Source organism: Haemaphysalis longicornis, unplaced genomic scaffold (genome assembly GCF_048455015.1).
Source record: "Haemaphysalis longicornis isolate Haplotype H1 unplaced genomic scaffold, Haemaphysalis longicornis Haplotype H1 scaffold_1, whole genome shotgun sequence".
Taxonomy (NCBI): Eukaryota; Metazoa; Arthropoda; class Arachnida; order Ixodida; family Ixodidae; genus Haemaphysalis; species Haemaphysalis longicornis.
This window is the reverse complement of record NW_027526203.1, coordinates 104696309-104706366: the sequence shown is the minus strand read 5'-3', so window position 1 is coordinate 104706366 and position 10058 is coordinate 104696309. Positions and strand designations below refer to the sequence as shown.

General features: G+C 51.6%; 1 protein-coding gene across 1 annotated transcript in view; it reads left to right on the top strand.

Annotated features, from left to right (window-relative positions):
* Positions 1 to 10058, top strand: part of LOC144145109 (cytochrome P450 4V2-like) — a 180001-nt gene that overhangs the window by 31934 nt on the left and 138009 nt on the right. The window lies entirely within an intron of this gene.

Genomic DNA, 10058 nt, shown 5'->3' with positions numbered 1-10058 from the left:
GGCATAGCACATGCGTTTTCTGGCTATGCAAAAGGCACCAGCTCTATGGTTATTACCCATTATCTGGTTATCTGTCTCCGGAGAAGGAATTCTTGGTCTGTTCGCCTCTCAAATTACGGACACTGCCTAAAACTCTGCCGACACTACCTGCTTCCAACAGAGATGTGTAAACATGCATCACCAAGTGCCTCGATAACAGCCCCATTCGAAACTTATAAACGGGTTCTGTGCATCCTGAATTCGGTATCACGTGCTTTGCAGCGTTCGTTTGTTAGCGACAAACTGGCTCAAAGGGGAGACTGCAGGTCCAAGAACTTGAATAGAGGCACGTTGCGGCACAATCTGTGCAATCGTTCAAGCGCGGCAAGCCGGTGATAAGAAAACTTTCTTGTCACCAGCCAGGTAATTTTCCCCAGGGATGCATTATTGGTATTCAGCCTCTCAGGTCATAACTATTTCTCCAGCGGCTACTGAATTACAACGAACTTGGGCCAGTCTACGCGTAAATTCTCAATGGGTGCGTCCATGCCGTTCACACTGATAACAGCTGCCAGCTAGGTTATGATTAGCCACATAATGTGGGCAGTGTAACGAAGACCTGTGGAGTTGAAAGGGCTTTGTTACCTGCGAAGTGGAGCTTGGAGTAGGGGGGCAGTGGGCGCGCCATTAAAGAAGGCGTGCTATTGCAACACAGGAACCCCCACCCAGCCCGCTGTGGAGTGTTCCCCATATGGTGTGACCACCTAGTGGTCTCTAGCACGTCTTATATATTCTCTAAGTCGCAGAAATACCTATTCGGGGTAAAAATACCATCCCGAAGCGGAAATGTATGGTTGGGGACGGCTGCACGAAATCTTTCAGGCGCCTCACCACTCACAAACTGGCTCGAGCGCTCCCTCTGCTGCGAAAAGACACACAGTTCAGTTCTGAGATGATACCTTCCTGATAGGCCCATGATGATCCTGCATTTTGTTAAAAGACCCAGTAATCGTGATTGTGGAAACTAGGTTGGAAGCTAGGGCGGAAATTCTTCAGTCGTTCTTCCCCATCTCTCTCAGAGGAACCCTGGAAGACCCATTTGAAAATCCCACGAGCAGCTCGAATGTATTCAGCTGGCTCGAGTAAATGCTCGCGAGGACATTGTGTTCGAACTTCGTGTTAAAGGCGAATGTGGTTCTCGCAGGATCGGTCCTGAACTCGGGTCAGACTAGCAGAAGTAACAGCGTGCCTCCGAGCCGTATCCCCCGACATTATCATTGGCGCACGACACTCGTTGCGCCATTTTTCTGACAATGTGATTCGTGTGTATAGCTTGCACCTTCCACGCATTTCTGGGCGAGGCGTGGCTGCATGCCCTCTTATATATAGAGCAAACCATGGAAGCCTGCATTGTACTATCTGACACTGACTGACATTTAATAACCCCCGGAAAACATGAGCAATTGTTTCCAAAGATGGTTTTCGCTCTTTCTGACAAAAAAAAAAAAACATTCCTGAAGTAAAGTTCCATCTGAGAACTTTTTTATATATAGGACCGAACACGCCAGAAACATGTATAATAAATGCGAGAAAATGTGTTAGTATACATAACCTAAACAAAGAATGTAAGAGTCACGTAAGCTTTCTCTTTCGGCGTGAAAATGCGTGAGCATCACTTTTCGTTGAGCTGTGAAAGCATGTGTGTAAGTGGGTAAACTGAAGTCGCTGCCAGTGCGAATTGGTGAACCGGCCATGAACCTGTGACGGCAGCTATGGGCTTTCGCGTGTATAAAATGAACACGAGAGTTTTTGCTAATTAGCTAGCAAAAAATCGCAAACAGTAACACCTCGTGGATACGTTTTCCACGGGAACCCGAAAAGGAAACGTCTTATGCGAAAATCGTATTTCCAAAGAGTTTAAAAAAGGAAGAAAATATCGACAGTACGGAAAAATTCCCTGAGCTTTTCGAACAAAAAGCTCCCGGCATTTATCATTTCGCCGGACGTTGTTTGGTACGACAGTTCGTGTCGTGCCTTAAATCGGTGAAGCCAGGCCCCGGACGCTCGGGAGTCTTCTATGTTAAAGAAGAGCTCTATGATGGGAAATGTTTTGCGTAGGACTGACAATTCAACGTTCAGTCCTGCCGTTCTAACTGACGTGAACCATGTCAGTAGGACGTGTTCTATTTGCTGATGCTTCGCACCTCGAATCTGTTCTGCACCGGGGCCGAAAACGTGGAGCTTCTTTCGAAGTTCCCCGTAGCGAAACCATCGCCATCGTCCTCATGAGCGCCACAATCGCCATCAGTGGACTGGACTGGCACGTGAGCAGTGCCACGCGCCACAGGTGGAACGCCGAGACAGCAGCTGGGAGGCCGCTCGTTCTGGGCGGGCCTACGCGACCTGGATAAATGTAGGAGGTCACAGCAAACAACCGAGTCTGCTTTCCTACATCCGCTTTGACACTGGCTGCCAAACCGAGCTCGCGTGCCTAGTGCACGCGCTTCCGCTTCGGGCTATCTTTGAATTATCGTACAATCTCCACTTTTATATGCGACTGCATCTCATTCACTCGCCTTGTCCCTGCATCCGGCGTCGGCGTTGTTGTAGGCGTCCGCCCCTCCCCCATTCTCCTCGCCGCGTGAGCTGCGCTCTCCGCCGCTCACCCCCTCTCCTCTCCGATAGGGAACACTCTCTCGCGAGGGGCATTGGATTGGATTTGAATGGATTGGCTTGGATTGGATTGGCTTGGCTTGGATTGGATTGGATTGGATTTGGATTGGATTGGATTAAAGTGGATTGTGTTGGATTGTGTTGCGTCATAGCCGCGGCAGACGCACTGGCGCCGGCGCGTCCCCTCACCGTTATGCGCTCTATAAAACGCGGTGCCTGCGCCGCTCCGCTCCATCCTTCCAGCGCCGTTCCTCCGCTGTCCAACGCTCCAACGTGAACCCCCTATGCGTCGAATCTACAAAGGGGTTCCGGCGAGGGGAGGTGGGAGATTTTTTATATAATAGGATCCTTGCGTTTCCTTGACATTGTCACAAGCAACGGCAACAAGCCAGCCGGCGGAGAAGAAAAAAAATTGCCCGATATCCTCACCAGCCACGCTGGGCACAGGTAGAAGGCAGAACGAGAACAAAGAACAGCGTCAGGAAAGCATAGAGAGAAGCAATAAAGGGATGTAGCATCTTCCTCGAATGTGATGCGTTTCGATAGACAGCGCGGGGCGTCGCCTGACGTTTCACAATCATTGTACGCAGTGGCAACGCCTGGCTCCTCCACAACACCGGCGCTACCGCGGCAGCGGCTCTGCAACGTGCCGATCGTGTTTTTTTAGAATGCGGTTTGAGCTAGTATTTCGAATAATAAATGTAAAATTTCAAAAAATGTCGGTCAAGACCCACCTTTTCTGTCGTGGTATCCTAATTTCGGCACAAATGTGATCGTAATTAACATAGGGAAATGCAATAGTTTTTAGGGACGTCGGCCGGGGACGAAACCAAAAATGTATTCGGCCGAAAAACGTATTATACGGAATCATATCAACGAGATTCCACTGTATATCTAATAAGTGTGCTTCTGTTTTCTTAATTTGTAAATGCCCTCAAAGTGCACAGTCTATCCTTAAGAATCTGAAGTTGCTGGCTTCACTAAGAGTAGGGATATATTATTCAACCGGTTTAAATATTGCCCACCTCTCCCGCCCCCCCCCCCCCCCCACCCCTAGCTCTCTACGCAGTTTTTGCTATATTTCGGTAGCAACGTAAAAAATTTGCCAGCAACAAAGCCAAAGTATTTAAGGTGGGAGGACAGTTCAAAGCCAAATTAATACAATTTTGACATTGGCCAAGGCCTTTGTGGGAGTGTGCCCTGTTCTCGTGAAGGAGCAATTCCTGGTGCGCCAGACTAGCGCTTTTCAAGCTCTTCTTTAAAACAGTGCAAAACATTCCATAATGATATCGTGTTATTGTTTTAAAATGCTCCAAGTAGTCGACAGGGGCCAATTTTTGTCTTTCCGAGAGTACAGCGGTCATCTCTTTGGAAGAGGACACAATGGTCATTGCCTGTGTTGAGGCGCTTTCCTGTGAAGTTGGGCTTTGCTTTGACCAGAGTCCTTCACTGATTTCCTGTTCCCGAAACGTCTCTGTAGCACTATGGCAGGGCTTCATTTGTTGACCAAAGATTCCGCACGGCGCCGCTGCCAGTCCGGATTTCAGGCTATAACATTATAAATTCAGGCATGGATGGAAGGAAATGAAATCCACGGGTATTTGAAGAATATATTTAGACAAGACAGGCGCTTTGATGATAGTTTGTTCCTGATAGAACAGGGCATTGAAATTGCGAAATCTCAGAATAGACCATTACGGATTTATTGGACATTCAAGGGGCTATGACACCGTAAACAGAGAGCTGCTGTGGAGAGTACTGAAACTCCAGGGTTTAGGTGACGACTAATTACAGGTCCTTTGTGAGGGTAAACCCCCTCGCAGGTCCTTCTTTCAATGATTCAGGGGCAACTCAGACTCACCACAGTGCCAAAAAAATGGACGAGGTTATGAGTGAACCTGTATTCTTATACACCGCACGACGCAGACCAAGGACTACCCGAAAACGAAACACTGGTAAAACAAGCTAAATACCGAAGAAACAAAGAAATATACTATCTAAAGAACCATGAACCGTTCATGGAAAAGTTCACCATGACTGAGTGGAGTTTCCAGGGGATCGGTGCTCGCTGCGGCGATGTGATGCGATGCAGAGCGCTGCGGGACGCGACGGAAGCCGATGGCTGCGTCCGCGTCCGGCGTGCCGAGTCCTCGCCGAGGTCAACCCGTCGTAGCTCTCACGGGTCGGTAATGCTCCCCACCCGGCCACGAACAGGCACCAGGACACAGCAGGTGGTGGGCAGCAGGCCGGTGTCGACGCTCGGGAAACAGCAAGCCAGGAACAGGGCACGCCGCGGCTTCGTGCGCCTGCCGCGGGACAGAACTCTGGAAGACCGGACAGGGACCGCAGGAAGGCAGGGCGTCAGTTGTTGTTGTTGTTGAACACGTTTATTTCACATTTTGAAGCCGATCTAAGGCTGCTGTGAAAGAAAAATAGGTGAACGGTTCGTCGTTTGATCACTGGCTTCGGCCGTGACGGGCTGTGGTTCTGGCAGTGTGTCCGATCGGGGAACCGGTGGCAGGAGCTTCTGCATCATCCATGAACTGGTTTAGCGACCGCCAAAGTTCGTTGGCGACCGCTGCAGCTCTACACGGGGGTGGTGCAGCCCAGCTTTGAAGGGAGTTCGGCCTTATCTCACCCGGGATTGAGGCCAGGGCCCGATCTCTGGGAGCCGAGTATAGCGGGCAGAACCACAGGAGGTATTCCAGGTCAGCCCGGGTTCCACATTGGCTGCACATTCCAGTGTTGAGCTGGTCGACGGAACGGCTGCTTTCCTTGCTTCGGAAGCGCTGCAAAAGGTAGGGGGTAAGGAGGGTGCCAGTCTGTATCCGCCGGAGTGTAACTTGCTGCTAGCGGGTAGCAGCCTTGCGAGGAAGTGGAGGGATATTAAGTGGATTGCCCGCGCTGCGTAGAAAGCTGCGTCTGTGCTGATTGGCCAAAGATACCGTTATTGCGGGATCTAGCCACTGATTGTGCGTCTCCACGTAGCCGGGTAACCGGCTGGAAAATCGCTCAGGTGGTTTCGACTGCGCGGATAGAAGTAAAGCGCGCGCTAGTCGGTGGGCCCGGTCGTTTCCTGGTATTCCGGAGTGTCCTGGGATCCAGTGTACATGAAAGTCGTGTCCCAGAGCACGGAGGTAGCTAACGTGGAGACGAAGTTTCTTGACAATGACGGTAGTAGTGCGAGTGTTGTGGCAGGCACGATAGGCTTCCTGCGAGTCCGTGTAGACTCGATAGTGATCTGAGCAATGTTCCCACGTTTGGTGTTGAGCCAAACTGACGTGCTCGGCAAAATCTACATGGCGCACAGCTCTGCAAGGGACGTGCTGACGGCTTCACAGGGGAGGTGGAGTTTGTTTCCTCGCGTTGTTGCGTCATGGCTTGTCAATGCCATGGTGAACATTGGCTGCTGCTCCTGCTCACCGATTTCTGCATCTACATAGATGACATGGGTATTGCGAGTAAGGTCGTTGCCATCGATGAGTTGCGTTGCTTGGGTGTCGTGTCGTCTTGCGAAAGCTTGTCTACTTGCCGTTTGTTCTTGTCCCATGTTCTGGGGTAGCGGCTTGGGGTCTACGATGTCGATGTGCTCCCAGGGGGGAGATATTTCTGGGAGTGGTGGTAATGTCGAGATGTCAAAACCAACTTTTTCCAGAGTGAATCTGCCTGCTTTGGTGGAATTTAATCGCGCAATATGCGTGAGTTCATGAGTAGACATTAGGTCCGCTATGTCACGTCAGGTAGATCTCTCGAGAGCTCGGGTCCCAGGAACCCGGCGCGCTCTCGACCTCTCGCCTGGACACGGCTCTCCTCGAAACTTCCTCTTCTACTCCACCAAACATTCTGCTCGGTTCTCCGCTGGCCTCCCTACCTCTCTGGTTGTGGCCGCCTCTAATTGGTCCACGCCCTCCCCTCGTCTGACTTGCCGCTTATTTTTCTTCGGCACGGCAGATTGAGGGCAATCCATCCACGATCATGTGCCCGCGCTTGCGTCACGTCGTCACGAGTGCGTGGCCTCACGCATGCCTCCCCTTAAAAAGTTCTTTTGCATAAAAAAACTGCACAGAGAGGTGTACGCAGTCTACAACCCTGTCACACGCCATCAGGGAGCACCATCATGCGCACTCAAGGACTGTCACGCATGACCGCGAACATAATGTTCCATATGAGTCCGCAGATGAGTCTTCCGAAACCCAAAAAAACCCTGCGTAGCGCCACTTAACAACCACAATCATGAAAAGTATTGGGAGTTCACAAGAGCAGACAAAACGTGGAAAGTCAAAAGTACATAGCCAGGGTGAAAAAACAGTGTGTGGCAAGGTACCTAGTTCCGCAGGTTACTAACATGAAAGTGCCGACTGAGCTTCTACCTGCTCAACACTCCATGACTGCCGCAACATACAATTTGTGTTTTCCTACTACGGCCTCTGAATTCTGAACCGCTAAGCTGCTTTTGCTGACCTACCTAGACCCGGACGACAGAGAGCCGGCGCCACTGCGAAGTACTTCTCGAGAGGGTTATGAAAAGGAGATGTGCGTCCACCCGGTTCCTTCGTAGCTTGCTTTTTAAAGAATGTCTTTCCGCAAGCTCCGCAGAAACGGACGTGCACACGCGCCTGGTCTAGAATTCTTGGCCAATAAAAGGTGTCCAAAACTCGACGTGTGGTCTCCTTGATTCCGAAGTGCCCATCCAATGGGCTCTTGTGCGCCTTGCTCACTATTTCGGGCCAAAACGTCTCTGGCACTACGACCTGTTGATATACGTCTCGTGGCGCTTCATTCCGCCTGCAGAGGAGTCTGTTCTTTACAAAGAACGTTTTGACGCCCAATTTCTTGCCGGCTAGTCTCTTGCCAAACTTCTCCCAACACATCCGCAGGCTTCCGTCTATTTCCTGTTCACGGCGAAGCTGCTGCGGTGTCACCTGGAGAATGTTTAAGCCCATTTCTGGGCTCGCAAGCATCGCGCTGTCCTCCCGCGCGAGGTCGAGATTGGAGGCATCGTGTGCACCTGAGATATTGCCCAGGATGACATCACAAACGGGTGTGTCCAGGCGTTTTGCGATTTCGTTGTCCGAGAATAAAGGCGATGACAACTCTACCCGTGCATCTTGTACCTCGACACTAGTCCCATTTCCTAGGCGCAGTGTTGCTCTTGCACCCATTAGAGCATAATCTGGAGAAGAGACCGACGGACCACCAGCGTGCTGCTTCCGGTGTCCCTCAAGACAGAAACTCTTTTTCCAAAGAGTTAACCTTCTATCACCGGAAGCCGAAGTAGTCTGGATTTATCCTGTACTACCATGCTGCTAGCTGTCGCTCCTTGATCCGACTGGGAGCAGAACTGCCCATCAGTAGGGCCTTCCACTCTGTCCTTCGAAGAGGCGCGTTTGCGTTCTGCCGGTGAGAGACAGCAAGCCGCTGCTTCCTTTTCGCGAACTCTTTTAGGGCAAGACTTGACATCGTGACCCAATCGGCACCACCCAGAACAACATGGTTGCTTTGACCTTGAGCGACACTAGAGCTTTGTGCCCCGTTTTGTCACATAGGAAGCAGCCCATGGTTCTAATTCCCTTCATTATGTTTCGCTCTTCTTTTGACGACCCCGCGTCCTGCTGTCCCTGAAACCGCAGCAGATTGTCTTGATGCTGGGCTTCGATGAAATGATCGGCCGCTTCTGTTACCTCCGAGAGTTTTTTACGATCCCTTTCTCGAATGAAGACTGCTAACGCACTGTGGCTGTTAGTCAGAAACTGTTCGGCGACAATTAAGTCCGGTACTGCATCATAGCTTTGTGCCATCGCTCACATCTCTACCCAGTGGTCGAAAAAACTCTCTAAACACGTAGCAAATTGCTTCTCTGTTTTCACCGTCTCGTGGCCTACTCTGCCGGAACCTCTGCCGGTATCCTCCTGCGGTGAAACGGAAATGCTGCTGAAGAGCCACCTTGGTCTAATAGTCCATTGAGTCCTCAGGAGATAATCGGCTAAGACATTAAGGGCCTCTCCTGCGAGGCACAAGTTGAAAGCTGTGCCCCATTTCTCTTTTGGCCAACGCTGCCCAGTGGCAACTTGCTCAAAGCGTTTGAAGTAAGCATCCAAGTCATCGCGAGCTTCATTGAAGACGGGGATGAAGTTGTGCGGGTTCAGGTTAAAACCGGTGCTTTCTACGGGTGCTGGGTCGCTGAAAAACGTCCCAGGGGCCCTACTCTCACCAATTTCTGCCAACCGGAGTCGGAGGTGCAGGTTCTTTTCTTCCTGCACGAGTCTCGTTCGGGTAGCCTCCCGCTCAGCTGCTCTTTCATCTCGCGCCATCGCGAGAGCATCGTCTACCTATGCACGCAATTCGATGTCACTTAACCCGAAACTCTTCCCTGCCGCCGCAATCTGATGCACACTCATCATACCCTTATCCTGATCCGCTACCTTTCAATGTACAAACGCCCTCGTCCCGTCACGGACGCCAATTGGTGAGGGTAAACCCCCTCGCAGGTTCTTCTTTCAAGGATTAAGGGACGACTGGGACATGCCACAGTGCCAAAAAATGGACGAGGGCGCTTGGAAGGGTTATGAGCGAACCTGTATTCTTATACACCGCACGACGCAGACCAAGGTCTACCCGAAAATGAAACACTGGTAAAAAAATTGACCACATCTTTCCGCGGGGGGAAACCATGGGGTGATGCGACGCATCTGGGTGGTGCTTGTTACGGTTGCGCCGACCATCGCGGTAGCAGACCTGTTAGTCTCCATTCAAATCATCGGTGGTCATGGGATGTCATCGGAGCGGCGGCGGTGGAGCGACTGAACAGAGCGGTGCAGTTATCGCGTTTCTATGTACCGCGCGTTAATGGTGAGGGGAATGAGAGAGAGCAGCGCATGCGCATGTGTTAACCGAGCACTAACGCGAGCTGACGCACAGTTGGCGTTGCGGTGAGAGCGGGCCCTAACACACAGATGGCGCTGCGGTGAGAGCGGCGTTACCGCGTAGCTGGCGTGGCGAGGAGAATGAGGGAGGGATGCGGACTACGGATGGACGCCGGAGGGACAAGACGAGTTAAAGAGATGCGTCGCATCTAAAAAGCTAAACACCTCAGAAACCAAAAAATACACTATCTAAAGAACCTTAAAATAGTTCATGGAAAAGTTCACCATGACTGAGCGGAGTTTCCAGGGGATCGGTACTCGGTGCGGCGATGTGTTGCGATGCAGAGCGCTGCGGGGCGCGACGGGAGCAGATGGCTGCGTCCAGCGTGCCGAGTCCTCGCAGAGGTCAACCTGTCGTGGCTCGCAAGGGTCGGTAGTGCTCGACACCCCGCCACAGCACCTGGCGAAAGCAGGCGGCGGGCAGCAGGTCAGTGTCGACGCTCAGGAAACCGTGGGGCACGCCACGACTTCGTGCGCCTGCCG